Raw genomic sequence first — 15,190 nt, 5'->3', positions numbered from 1 at the left:
AGACTGCATCCACATCACTTCTGATTGTGATAAAATTGGCCACAGTAATGTATTCTAGTTTCTTTATACAAACACACATTGGTCCTGCAAAGACAGACTAATGACTTTAACTTGATCAGCTCAGCAGGGTCATTTTATCCACAAGCATCCCTCAAACCCAGCAATTATAGCTACATCGTTGACAGCAACATTCTCAGATATCTGTGTCCAAAAACAATTAATACTGGCCAAAGTCACACATTTCAAATGTGTTTCAACACACAGTAGCCAAAGTATTCCAACAAAATTTACACACACATACACGTACCTTGAAAAGCCAGATTAAAGACCGTTTAAAAATTATCAGATGGTAAACAGCATAAGATACTTTCATCCACAGAGAGCCTCCCCCACCAGCACTTATAGACAGTTTTTTGACACTGTGCACCCATTATTCTTATGAAGAAATAAATTACATGTATGTTTTATGGCAGCTTTGGATGAACTACATGAAACTGTATAAAGATCACAGGCATCAGACCATAAGATATAGCCATGCGTAACAGTTTAAATAGAACAATATTTATGAGGACATAAGAGTTATTAAGTGCCTGATAATGTATGCTTAGTCACTGTGTACTATCACTGTAGAAGTAAAAGTTATCTGAATAATTCTACATTAAAGAGAACTATTACTAATGAAGAACTTGTTGCTAGCAGACAACTTTGCATTTTAATGCTTCATCTACAAATTCAGTGCCTGTGCTGTTGAAGAATAAATTGCTTAGGTTACCTTAAAAAACTGGTATGTTGTTGATATTGCCATAACATTTCCTGAATTAGATAAGTTATAGAATAAGGAATGGCTGGCAAAAAATAACAGGTTCATAGAAAACTAGGCATTTAGTCCTGGAGGCAATTAAGGAGCATAGCTCATATTCCCAGTCACTCTAAATCACTGTCTGGTTAAGTGGCTTGCTTAATATCACACAGTTGGTAAATGAAGGTGGAAGGATTCAAACCGTGCACCCTTGACACAGGAAGCAACTAATTAACAAGTCAGAGATTTCGTCCTCCGCGTTAACTGCCAGAATTAACAGTTTTTTTAACTAAATGCTGAAATCATTCACAATCCAGTTTTATAGAGAAGACTGTATTAAAGTAATATGCAAACAATAACTATGTGACGGATACTGAAGATCAGGCAGCTCAAATCATTACTCCAAATAATGCAGACTGTATGACCTGACAAATGTCAAACCTTTTGCATTTGCTGCAAGCTGTAAAGAAGATGCAGCAAAAATTTATTACTAAAATGCAACACGTTTTGACTCCTATGATCCTATACTAAAATGCAACACATTTAGACTGTGTTATGCAGTCTAGGCCTATTAGTGAATTTTCTTTTTTAGTGCAATGGATAAGGCAAAACAAGTAAAGACAGTATAAATACTGCAGCAGCTTTTGTGCAACAAACCCAGAAGTCATACAAAAATCAAAAATATTAAAGCTTACAGCATTCTGTTTGTTGGGCGGGGCATGCATGCTTGCAGGACACTTGCATCTCATTTTTGACTTCCCTGTGTCGTTAAGAATGGCTATCCCATCTAACATCACTAAGTACAGTTCCAACCTGATTGAATGGCTAATAAAGTTGTATTGTTGCAACATACACCTCCAGCATCAGCAGAATCAGATTATGGGCAAATAGGTCCCTTTCCAAGGTAATTAATCAGGCCCCTCCCAGCTATACCAGCACCCTGTTTACTTGGCTGTCTTCTCAGTTACCATAATAATAATAGTAATCAAAGCAGAACACAAAAGGCAAACCAAATGCTAAACAGGATAAATCAAAAAAACACCAAGGCAAGCAAGGCTCCGGACACAAAAATTAGTAGTGCTTTTGTTCTTTTAATTGATATAAGAACTTCTTTAGAAACAAGAATGCAATGTGAATCTAACACGAAGTTTAAAAAGACTACACACCAAATCACGTGATGCAATGCAGCCAATAATAGATTAAAATAATGTGGGAGTTGTCTCATGAATGGTCATTTTACTTGTTTAAAGCTATATTAAGCTCAATGAAAAATTACTTATAAAAGCACATATAAAGATATATACATAAAATACAAAATATTGAGTAGAGAAGATGTTATATGTATAAAAAATAATCTGTTAAAGGACATTATAATCTTAAATACTGTAAAAAACATCTAATATTAATGGTGTCACTGAGACCAGGGGCCTGATCTGCGCTTAGTCTAATCTGCCAACTACTTTCATGGTATTCCAAAAAAATCTTAAATTTGCCAGTGAAGCTGTCAGCACATACAGTATCAGTCACAAAAAATGAAAAATGTCTTAAAATCAGTACACTGTGCAGCATGTTTTGCCAAAGCATTAGTGTAGTCATTTTTCTTAACGGCAAATACATGCTCGTAGACACATCTATTCAGGCATCTGAGATTGTAGTATATGGAGCTGGCTGTGTTTCATGCAACGCTTTCTATATAGGCAAAACAGTCTGACTAGTCTGTTTGTGGAACTGGGTATGTGGTTATTAGTTATTTTTCCCGTTCCTCGCCCGTCGGTGTGGTTTTGAGTTTGATTCTGTGGATCCTGTCTTGTGGACTTCTGCTTAAGTACAAATATGGAATTGTTCAGATATTTACATTTTTTAATTGTTTAAAACTATATATTTTGTTTAATCTACATTTGTTTGCCATGACATAATTTATTTCCCCAGTTTGCATTTATTAAATAATGCTTCAGATGTATAGCAGAATTATTATATTTTATTATTTTCACATTCACATGCTTTGCTTAAAAGAATCATCACTGAAATAAAACTGACCCTGATGCATAATTCTGAAACTATTAGCATCAGAATTAGGGGACAAAGTCGAAAGTTATGGGGATACGGGAGACAAAGGTCCAAAGGTAGGAAAATATTTTCAAAATTGCTCTTACGAATTTTAAAAAAATTGCTAGAATAACATATTTTTCATTAATTTGCACTTCCTGAAGGATATGAATTCTGAGACTCCAATGTCTATTATTTATTGACTTCAGTCCTCAATGATTTGTCAGAAAACCACACATTTTACAAAGAACAGATAAAAAATATGAAGCAAAAAGTTGAACATTCTTTGAAATTCTGTGTTTGTGTGTATGTACACACACACACACACATATATATATATATATATATATGTATATATATATATATATATATATATATATATATATATATATATATATATATATATATATATATATATATATAAAACATGTAGTTCGAGAATGTGGAGGCTTTCCCTGATATCAGTGGTGCAGGAGGAATATTTGTTCTATATGCTACTGGAGATGAAGAGAGCACGTTTAGATCAAGTAAGGCATTTGAAAGCTTTCCAAGATGGCTGGCATTTGAAAGCTTTCCAAGATGGCTGCACACTGATCAACAGTATAATTTCAGCTCTTCCAGTGAGGAAAAAAAAAAGTAACCGATAGATAAAGGCCAGTAAAATTTAATTATTGGTTAGTAAGTGTACTGACTGGATGCCAGCAAATAAGAAACTTAGAGAGCCTGAAAGAAAGTCAGCTAGAAAAGATGGAGAAAACACTGAGTAGAAAGAACTCTGCAGCTGTTAAAAGCAGTTTAAGCTCCATATTTGGTACAGGAGATGGTTTCCAGTAATTTAGAGGAAAAAAGTAAATCAAATGTTCTTAGAGCTGATTAAAATAAATAAAACATTGAAGGCCAATAAAGCCAAACTCCACTATCTGTGTAAAAAAGGCATGGGCATTCAGAACTGCCATATTACTGAAACACCTGATGTCCCTAAAGGGCCATTTGCATATATCCTATGTGCCTCTAATACAAGAGGTTTAAGGAATCACACAGTGGCAATTCTAGCTAGCTAGATTTTTCTTTTAGCTTGAACTGATAAAACTGCAAAAATCAGAAGTCAAAATGAAAAAAAGGTGGCTGAATATGAGACTGCCCAAGAATAGCCGTTTCAAAAATGGTATAGATAAGAGGATGAAGCCTGCTGAGAAAACCTGAGATTTTCTGCTGTACCAGAGAAATTGGACAAAAGCACATTATGTTAATAGCCTATAATCTTGGGCTGTTGGGGTGGGGGATGTTGTAAAAGTGTACTGATTATAATATATGTAGAGTTGAGATGTTTTCTGGTCGTTTAGCATGAGTGAATGTCTTGATCAGTGCCCTTGCAAGTTTTTTTTTTTTTTTTTTTTTGACGGATGTGCTTTGGAGATAGGAGACCACAATGAGTGTATTGACTAGATTTGCTTTAGCAAAAAAATATTCAGTGAGAGTTGAGAAGTATTCAGCTGAGGGCAGCTGTACATTCTTTTCACGTTTTCAAGGACTACAGGCAAAGGTAATAAACCTCAAGGGGTCTGGATATTGTCTGCTGAGCGAAACATAAAATGAAAGGGTACAAGGGTAAGCAGCTTGGTAAAAAAATTATTTGAAATTATTGGAAGTGAATAAGAGATGGCATACTTCAGTGTATTTACTAGAACAGTATATAATTTAGTTTTATTTACAGATGGCCAGTGCACATTTTCATAAGGCTAAAAGATAATGTTCTGTGAAAACATAAAAGTTTTTCACGGTTTACAATCAGATTTTCGAATGGCAATCACTCGAACTGGGATGGTCGAAATGCTGTTTTCCAGTTCTCATAACACCAAACCAAAAATGGTCAAGTCCATAACAGTGAATGCTAGTGTGCATTCTCTGTTTTGATGTCGAATTTCTTCTTGGAGATCGCACTACAGTGGGGATTGAGAAATGTACCCTTTTCCTCACTGTAGTGCAATCTCGGAGTTTGTATATATAAGTATCAGGGGGTGTGAGGGGTGCACGGTGGCTTGCCTCCCTTGCAAAATGTTGGTTGGAAATCACTGGACTGCAAAGTACATAGGGTAATGTCAGCAGTGTCCGATATGGATGTGTCGAAATTACCGTTTTTGTCATTTTGCCTCTGAGATGTTTTTATTTTCAGTATTTTTCTTCTTTTAAGTCATCACTCAACCAAGTGATTTTCAGAAATGTGGTAGTAAACTGTTTTTCACATATGGGAGGGAAGTAGGACAAAGGAAATAGGACAAGAGCAGACAGCAATTAGTGCAAGTAGAAGCAGAGGCTGCAATATGCCCTTTAGCATGGATAACCTTAATTTTATATTAGAGAATGCCTATGGGTGCAGCTGTTGATTTGAGATCATTATTCCTATCAGCAGGGTTAAACTTCATTATTTGAAAATGTACATAATCTCATTTGTTTAAAGTTAATAGCTTATGGGGATGTTCTAGGGGATGTATGCTTTCTTAAGGGTTTTCATTAAAACAAAAAGTTTTGTAAAATGTGACATAGGTTCAAATGGAGATGACAAGGAACAACAGCATAAAGGATCAAACGCCCAGACATTAGTGGGTGTATGAAACAGAAAAGCTGGAAATAGACATTTAAAAAAAATCTGTCATGTACAATAGCTGGGAATTAATAACTTTTTAACATAATGGCTACGCTATCAATATTATCATGGAATGTGAATGGCCTCACAGGTACAGACAAAAAGGTAAGAGTATTGAATTATGTTAAGAAATGGAAAGGGCAAATAATAATACTACAGGAGACACATATGGAAAGACATGAGAATGTGAATTTGATCAAGATTTCAAGATGAATATTCAACAGAATATCAGGGAGAAAGGAAAATCGGAGTAATAATGTAGGTTGATAAATGGGCTCTAATAGTCCTAGAAGAAGGAAAAAGATAACAATGGTAGCTTTGTGGTAATAAGAGGCTACTGGCAAGGGAAGAAGGTTAAGCTGGCATATATTTATATTCCACCTAAAAGTGCTTAAGAAAATGTTGGCAGGAGAAATCAACTTTCATCAGGAAATATTAATTATAGGTGGGACTGGAACTTGATTGTCCAGTAATAATATTTCTGAGTGACATTACATTTTATTCCCGAAGGGACAATAATTGGGCTAGACTACACAGAAATTATATTTCACAGGAGCCCATTCATTTAATTAAAAGCTTTGACACACATCCAACAACATTTTCAGATCATGTGCCAATAACAACTAAAATAAAAATGCAGGGTAATTAAGTAACAGTGAGACACTAGCACTTCCCCATCTACCTGTTAAAATGAGAGGAATTTAAGGAATGGATAGTGGAAATTATTTGAGAATTATAAGGGAAGATAGTAAGGTTCATAGGAGGTTACTAGGGTTACAACCTCAGGGCTCTTACAAGCCTAGCCAAGTTCACCCTTGGGAACATGGGTTGTCTGGTTCAAGCAGACACTAAAATCAGCACCTATTGCTCCTGTCCAAGAGGAACACAGGTGGAACCATTGGGGTGAATTTCCAGTTGCCCATCCAATTGTCCAAGTTACACTTAAATAGGGCCAACAAGGGGGGTTGTTTAACATGAATAGGAAGCTTGTTCCAAAGATGGGACAACCTCTGTGATAAATCTCTCTCTCCATCAAGTTCTGTTGATGCCACATACCAGACTAAGTTCCAAATACTCGTGTGGCATTTGACTTGCGAATGTGCAGCATTTCCATTAAAGCTGGGTCAGAAATTGTTCTATATAAAAGGCACAGGTTGCCTCTGAGCAGTCTGTACGACAGAGTAAAGTGACAATTATTTTAGTCTGTCCGCATAAGACAGATCTTGAAGACCATGAATTTTCTTTGTAAGGAACCTTTGTGCTTTCTCCAGTTGCTGCAGGTGTTTGGAAAGAAACATACCAAAGGGTGGTTTGGTATTATTGGCCTGATGATGGAAGAGTGCAGGGAAGTTATAACCTCCTTTTTTCCGGAGGCAATGCCCTTACTTAGGAGATCAGTGATATCAAATGTCATTTTTAGCACTGTGGAGACATGGTGATCAAAGTTAAGACTGCTGTTGTCCTGTGTGCCTAGCTCTCTCACCACTGACTGTTTGCTTAGGGTATTGCTGTTGATGTGGTAGTTTGCAGGACCTGGCCGAAGGGGATGATGCATTTTTTGCATTAAGTTCAAGACCATGACTTTGGTACCAGTCATTAGTCTGTGTAAGACCTACTTGAAGGATCTTGACATTGCTAGGGGTTTCAGTGATTGTTCTCAGTTTGCATTCATCAGCAAACTTGGTCAGCCACAGTCCTTTAGTTGGGTGAGTTTATCAATGACATCTGAGTGGAGGATTGTGTCAAAGGCCTTGGCTGTCTAGGTAGGCCATATGCACAGATTTGCCGTCATCTAGGACTTTGGTGAATGTCCCTAAGAAGTCCACCAAGTTTAACAGGCATGATCTTCCCTTGACAAAGGCAAACTGGGTGGGGTCGAGCATTTGGAGTTTTACTGTATCATTTTTTAATAAGTCCATGATGATTTTGTTCCATGGCCTTGCAGATAAGGCTGGGCAGGCTAATGGAACTTTAGTTCCTGGAGTCCGTGGATGCACCCCCTTTGTGCATAGGGGTGACAGTAGCTGTTTTCCATTCTGCTGGGAAATAGCCAGTGCTTAGGCTGTGATAGAAATGCTTGCCCAATAGTGATGCTAATTCTTTTTTTAACCCATATAGAACACAGGCCAGGATGTTGTCTGGTCCCCTAGAGACTGTGTTTTTGGCCCTGGAAAAGGCATTTAAGACTTGGTCCTTGGAGATGCTAGGTGGGGAACAGGTGTTAGGGATTCCTTGGGGTATATGTGGTGGGGACAGGGAAGTGACGTTTTCACTAAACCTGTCAGCCAGCAGGTTTGCTATATCCATAGGCTTTGTATATGTAGTACCATTAACTACAAGTTCAATGCAAATCTGGGCCTTACCTTTGAAGTTTTGGATGTAACTAAAGAATGCCTTGTGGTTATCTTTAGTTAGGGAAGCTAATTTGGATTTGTAGTTAGCTTTGGAGGACTTCACAAGGAGTTTTGTTTGCTTGTTTAAGTTGAGGAGGGACTGTTTCTACTTTTGAGACCATTTGTTCATACTCTTAGACAGCAATTTCTCTCCTATTATATAGCCTATTAATGGCAGTTGTCCACCAGTTAGGTTTGTTTTTCCTTGAAGATCTTGCTTTGGTTCTGTCAGGTGTGGCAGAGTCGATACAATTGCACAGGTGCTCATATAAAGCATTGGTGTATAACTCTGCATAGGTGTCTGTTCCATCGTTGGGGGGAGGGGCCAAGAACCTATTTATGCTGTCAAGTAAGAGGTTGTAATTGGCCTTGTAGAAGTTTAGTCTAGTTATTGTTGTTACAGTTATAGCGAGACTGATTTGTGGTCAGATTTTACCAGGGGTGGCCACACATTGGAGGTGGTGCAGCAGCCCCCCATGTTGGTGAGCACCAAATCCAGGATGTTTGAGCCCCTTGTGGGTGTGTCAACCAGCTGGTCCAGGGAATTAGAGTTAAGAAAAGTCCAGGAACCTTTGGGCAAGTGAGTTATAACACGTATAATTTACCTAGTCAATGGATGGGTAATTAAAGTCACCCAAAACCAGGGTGTTTGGTTGTATCTTGTTTGACTGAAATAGTTCCTGATTCATGGAGGGGGGCCCTGTAGCTGGCATTGACCTGAAGAAGGGTCTTAACTTCATTCAGTTGCACTTGAAGTAATTCAAGGGAATCGGGCCGTTTAATCTAGTGGTGTGTTTATCTTTAATGAATATTGATATACCACCTCCTTTAGTTCTCATGCCTTCCATTTGTGGTCTGAATGCTTGGAAGGAAATGTAACCTGGTATAGCTAGGGTGCTGTCCACAGCCTTAAACCAGGTCTCCGTGACTGCACAAATGTCAGCATTTTCCAAGGTGAGGACTGCTTCCATTGAGTGCAGTTACTGGTTTAGACTCCTAGCATTTAGCAGCATAACCATGAGGTTATTTTCATTTTTGTTTATTTATTGTTATTTTACATTTGTTTACCAGGAAAGTCCGACTGGGCAGAAACCCATTTTCACTAGAGGCCCGGGGAGAAAAGCTCCACATAAAACATTGTATAAAAGTAGACATAGTGATGTTACCGTGCAATACACAGAGAATAAGATAAGTAAGTTTACACAGCGTGTATAATGTTACAGGGTTACAGCTACAACGTGCATGTCTGAAGATAAATAACTTTGGTTACAGCTCATCTCTAAGCTGAGTGTTGGTAAAGGAGTAAAGAGTGGTTTATTAAAGTTTGAAGTATGAGTGACTGAGAGATAGGCTATTATTATATATACAATTTCTGTTCAGAAGTGGAGAAGATATAGGTGAGGAAGAAGGAAAAAGATGGGAATAAGAACTATCGGGGGAAGAAGACTTTGGTTGGGATAGTGACTGATAGAAAGATGATTTCTAAATTATGGTTGATAAGGGGATGGGGGTGTTGAGTAAGGTAAACTTTGAGGGTATTTTTGTCAGAAATGTTGTTCTTGTAGCACTGCTAAAAAAGGCACTATGGGGGTGGTAAGAGGCTTAGACCTTGATGCTTTGCCAGAGATGGTCTTTATCTGTCATCTCTGGGATTTTGGTTACTGTCTGTCAGCCATGTCATGTAAGTACTCCAGAAGTTATAGCTAGTCAGTGGGATAAAATGACAGTGGAATTTAAGAATTGGGTAGAAATAAAAGAAAAAGATGCATGATTAAGAAGTAATTGTTTACTGGGGCCGATAAAGGTTTGAGTACTCCAGAACGAAGTGAATCTCACAGAAAAAGAAGAGGTGCAACTGCAGAGAGCTAATGAAAAAATGAGTGAGTTTCTAGATAATATGCTTGAGTTTAGAAAGATTGCTATTAAGCAACTGTTATTTTTTGATAACTCTAGCACACACACAAACTTTTTGCACAATGACTTGGACAACAGAATATAAAAATTATTGAAAAACATACGGAGCCTATAACAAGAAAAATAATCAGAGAGCCTGTAGAGGTATTAGAGATTTCAGAAATTTTATGAACATTTGTATAAAGCAGAGATGCGTGGGAATCAAAAAGAAGCACAAAAAAAGCATTTCTGGGAAGTCTTAAGTATGCCAAGGTTAGATGAACATGAGGCCGAACAATTAACAGGAGGAGATGAGATAAAAATGGTGATGTATTATCAATGTACAGGAAAGTCTCCTGGAATAGATGGTATTTGTATGGAAATTTGGAAGCTAGGAGAGAAAAAACTGATAAAGATCTGGAAGGCTTTGTTTTAAAAGGAGAAGCACCACCAACATCCTGGAAGAAAGCTGTGGTGGCTGTAATACTTAAAAAGTAAAGCTGCATCAGATGTGCACAATGCCAGGGCACTTCTGTGGGCTAGGCTTGTAAAGGCTCCAGGGCCATTAGCCTAGTACACACCTATGAACCTATATAGGTCTGCTTCAGTTTTAAACCATGATTATAAAGTGTTTGTCTATAACAACTAAAAGAATGACAGAGGTGTTGCCAAAATTGATCTGGATCGTTGTAGTTTTGTGGAGGGTGGCAAACATTTGGCAATATTAATATCACAACGGTGATCCAGAGGGAAGTCAGATTTATGAAAATACTGCTGCTCTTGGTGGATGAAGAGAGGGCATTGGACAAAGTAATCTAGAATTTTACGAGTACGGTAATGGAAGTATTTGTGTTCCCTATAGTTACTTAGTAGGATCTGTGAGTTATCAAAGGGGAAAAAGTAGGACAGTTCCTCTCTGATTAGTTGTGTCTGAACAGAGGAACCAAGCAATGATGTCCTCTTTCCATTTTATTTGCTTTATATTTAGTGACAAGAGAAAACAAGGCACTCTGAAATTCAAGGATATAATTGTACGGTAATCAAGAAAACTGGCGCTTTTGGCAGATGGTGATATTTTGTACCTGATAAATCCAGAAAAGGACATCTCAGTGGGTAGGATCCTCTCTCATAATTTCTGTTTGAACAGAGGAACTAGGCAGGGGTGTCCTATTTCCCCTTTATTTCTTTGATTTTTAGAATCATTGGCAAAGAAAATGAGAGAGAGAGAGAGAAATTAGACTATAGTTGATGTGGTAGTCAAGAAAAATGATTTTATAAGCAGCTATTATTTTGTACCTTTTCAAACCAGAAAAGGACATCTGTATTGTGGAACAATGAGACAGTCTCATGTTTTTTTTTTTCAGGATATAAACTTAATGAAGATTTAAACAAAAGCTGTAAGCTATAAGACTATGGACCCACAAATGAAATGGTTCAGTAATACCCATATTTATGGGGGACATGTTAAAATTAATTATTTGTGCATGGGTTAAAAAGGATTCTGTTATGGCAGGTAAGGATATGCTGGAAGAGACTAAACAGAAAATAATACAAAAACTGAGAAACATGGAAGCTGTTGTTTATGGATAGCAAGATACAAACAGAGGAAATGTTCTAGTCCATTTAGTTTTTTATATACAGGTCAGTCATTTAATTAGCAACCAGTTGTGGATAATAATAGAGATGTAGGATTTTATCTGGGAGGGCTAAGTGTCAAGTGGGATCAGTTGATTCTTGCAGTAGAACAAGGTGTTTTAGGATTATCTGATTTGAAGGGACATTTTAAAGCTGCACACTTAAGACTCCTATTCATAACACAAGCAGAAAACTATAGCTCAAAGTGGGAAGGGAAGATGATGGTGAAGCAGGGGGAAATTTAAGAAATAAGGATAGAGAGTGGGATTTTGAATACAGATCTTTAAAAAGAATAACAGTGGTAGAGACTATTATATTCACAAAGCAGCAGAAAGTATTATTTATTTATTTGTTTGTATATATTTTTTTTATTTTTCTTTTGTTAAGCGGGTTAGTCCACTGGGCTGGTGGCCCATTTTCTGTGGCGACCCAAGGAGAAATGCTCCAGCAATGAAACTAAAAATACAATGAATAACAGTAACAGCAATAAAATTTACATTGCAACAATGTGCATTTGTATGCGCATCAGCCATTATATGCTATAGAAAGGAAAATATAAGTACATAGCAAAAGTACATTCATGTAGTAGAAGAAAAAATAAGTAAATAAATAATCCATAAAATTTAAAAAAGTGGAAGAGGATGAGTCCTGTGGTGGAAGTGAAGCACTGGACTCGACAGTTAATGGCAAGAGCTAAAATAGCAGAGAGGAATAAAAGGGCGGAAATAAATTAGGGGAGTGAGATGAAAAGGTAGGTCAAGAGGAGAAGCAAGAGATTTGAGTACAGTTTTACCCAGTGGCAAAAGCAGGGGAACTAAAGTACTAATATGTATGTAAGCAGTATTAAAGTAAGTTATAGTTAAAAAAAATATTGCAATAGGTATGTGTTAGGTTGGGAGGTGACAGGTGCAGGAGGGAGAAGTTAGCAAGGTAGGTCCTCAGTTGTCTCTTAAAAAGAAATTAGGATTGAATAGAATATATGTTGGTTGGAAGTTTTTCCAGGTTTGAAATACTGAGCATTTATAAAGTAGCCTGCCTATCGTTTTGTTCGGTCTGTAGGTGTGAAGTAGGAGTTGGAAGGCACTACGGAGGGGTCGTGGGGGTTTGTATAGGGATAGGAGGGAGGTCAGGGAGGGACAGTTGGCTGGTTTGAGCAGTAGAGAATGTGTCATCAGTAGAGAGTTGGAGTAGTTGAAGGGAATTGAAGCCATTATAATTGGTTAAGTACAAGGTAATGATGGGATTTGTAAGGGAAATTATAGGCAAATCTGGCTGTCTTGGTTGTAGGTTTGCTCAAGTTTGGTTAGAAGATTTGCTTGGAGGTGAGTAAGGATAGAGGAGGCATAGAGTAGGCAGGGGAGTAGGTATGCTTGAGCTAGTGAAGTTTTTGTAGTTGTGGATAAGAATTTTATTTCTATACAGTAAGTCGAGTTCTTGATTGGCCTTTTTGATAGATTGCTGGATATGGTCAGATTTCAGTTTGTCATCAATTATGATCCCTAGAATCTTGGTACGGTAGTCTACATGAATAACGGTGTTATCTAAGGAAGAGAGACATAAGGAGGTTTTAAGTTTGGACATAGATTTTGGAAGAAAGAGAAGCAGCTTAGTTTTCTTTGGATTAAGGATGAGTTGTTTATTGATGAACCAGTGCTGAATGGTGTTGAAAGAAGCCTGGGTAAGGGAGTGGGGGCCAGCAGGGTTGTCAGAGAAGGTAATAAGAGTTCTAAGAACTAAGCCAGTATGAGGATGGAGAAAGGCGATTTTGCTGAGAGAGATAACTGCAAGTAGGGACACAGAGAATAGGCAAGAGGGAGCTGGAATTTACTGGCAAAAACTGGCAGAGGAACCAAGGTACCGAGGAACTAGAGAGGGAAATGTAATAGAATGGGAAGAGGCTACAAAGACATTTGGTCTGCAGGCTAGAGACTGGCTTCCCTATTGGATTGATGGCAGCATATAGGCAAAGCGAAATATATAGGGGAATCCTAAGTGAGTGACTTTCACTGGTAGAGTTTTAGTTGAATCTAGAACAGAGAAGCTGCTGTTAACAGAGGGATAATTACTAGGGCATAGAAAAATATTGCATGATAACTATAGGAATCGATCAGAGGATGCTAGAAAAGCTTGGGAAGAGAGATTAGATGACAAGTTTACAGGGAAACGATGGGAGGACATATTTATGGCTCCCAAATATATACGACAAAGCCTTAAAGACTTGGGAGTTTTTGTAAGGGTTTGCATAGGTATTTTTATAGCCCAAGCAGACTCCAAATAACTTTTCCTCGGGTAGATGGCAAATGCTGGAGGTATTATGGGGAATAGAGTTAACTGGGAACACCTAGAAAATGGAAATTCCAAAAGCTTTTGAGCAGGTAAGAAGAATCTTTCCACTGAGAGTAAATCACTGTAGTGTGAAAATCAGTTGCATCCTGCCTCTATCATATCCATGTGTTACGCAGGATTGCTTCTCCATCATGGAGTAACAGTTTTTGCAGAGATATGTAGTGTCTCCCTGTATACCAGATCAGTCTCCGTCTCTGAATTGCATGCATCATATAATTCTCAAACATTCCATAAAGGCACATTATGGATGCGCATGCATGCATCCCTGTAGACTACAGTCCAAGAGGCACCAAAGTCACTGTGGGCGAAGGGGCTTAAAAAGTTTGCTTCTGCTGAGCATAAGGCTGCAACATATATGACAGTCATAAGCAGCATTTGTGACATAGTGGTGAATTACAGGTAGAACACTGAAAAGATGACATAAGTCAACATGCCCAAATCACCTACAACCAGTTTTTATATTTCCAAGTGGCTAGCCCTGATGAGGTGCGTAGTCTGTGGTCTCTAATCTAGAGGCAACCACATGCCACCTGTGATTCTAAAGCAGCTGGTCCACACAACTGTTCCTCCAATAGGCTCCTCCAAGAATCTTTGCTGCTGCTGCTGCTGCCTAGAATTTTGTTTAGGTTTGGGAGCATTCTGTTGTCAAACCTCTCAAGCACAACTGGGTACCTTGAAGAACTAAATGGAAGGAGTAGTTTAAAATGGTTCTGATTGAAGAAAACCTCACAGAAACTGTATTGTCACATGGGCAGCCTATGATGAAAGAAGAGAGGAACCCTCCCTAGAAGTTGTATGAAATAGCCTAAGGAAAATTAAGTCAGGGAAAGTAGCATGTTCAGACAGTGTCACAGCAGATGTAATCAAGGTGATGGGTGTGTTAAGGGATATATGGCTGCTGATGATACCCATCCTGCTATGACAAGGGGGGGGGAGATGCACATCCCACATGACTGCAAAAGAAGCATGCTAGTCCCGGTGCACAAGAACAAAGGTGGTATAGTCACAGCTGCAGACGATGGAGAAGTACTGAACTCCTTTCATACTGTGTAAGAGATGGTGAATAGAAAACTAATCCTCATTGTAGCCGAAGGCAGGATAGGAGTTGAGCAGTTTAGATTCAGATCAGCATGTCGTACAACTGACCTGATGTTTGGAGTGAAATTATAGTGGAGATGAAGCTGGAGATGAGGGAAGGGTCGATCTTGGACATCCCTGGACTTGGAGACAGCAGACGACAAGGTCCCAAGAAAGCTGTTTGGGCAGCTTGTCAGTGGTTTGAAGTCCCTGAGGCACTGGTGGAATTAGTGTAGGCTGTTGCAGATAAGGTCAAAGAGAACAGATTACTGAGGTTTTAGCAATATGTGCAGGAAAGCTCAAGGTCCAGTGAAGATGGTTTGAAGAGAGGCAGGATGATGGCAACGGGAAACAAGA

General features: G+C 38.3%; 1 protein-coding gene across 3 annotated transcripts in view; it reads left to right on the top strand.

Moving 5' to 3' along the window:
- Nucleotides 1-15,190, top strand: part of SORBS3 (sorbin and SH3 domain containing 3) — a 1,673,489-nt gene that overhangs the window by 1,143,938 nt on the left and 514,361 nt on the right. The window lies entirely within an intron of this gene.

Source organism: Protopterus annectens, chromosome 9.part0 (assembly GCF_019279795.1).
Source record: "Protopterus annectens isolate FY-2018-M chromosome 9.part0, PAN1.0, whole genome shotgun sequence".
Lineage (NCBI taxonomy): Eukaryota > Metazoa > Chordata > Ceratodontiformes > Protopteridae > Protopterus > Protopterus annectens.
This window is presented reverse-complemented; position numbering and strand designations above follow the sequence as displayed.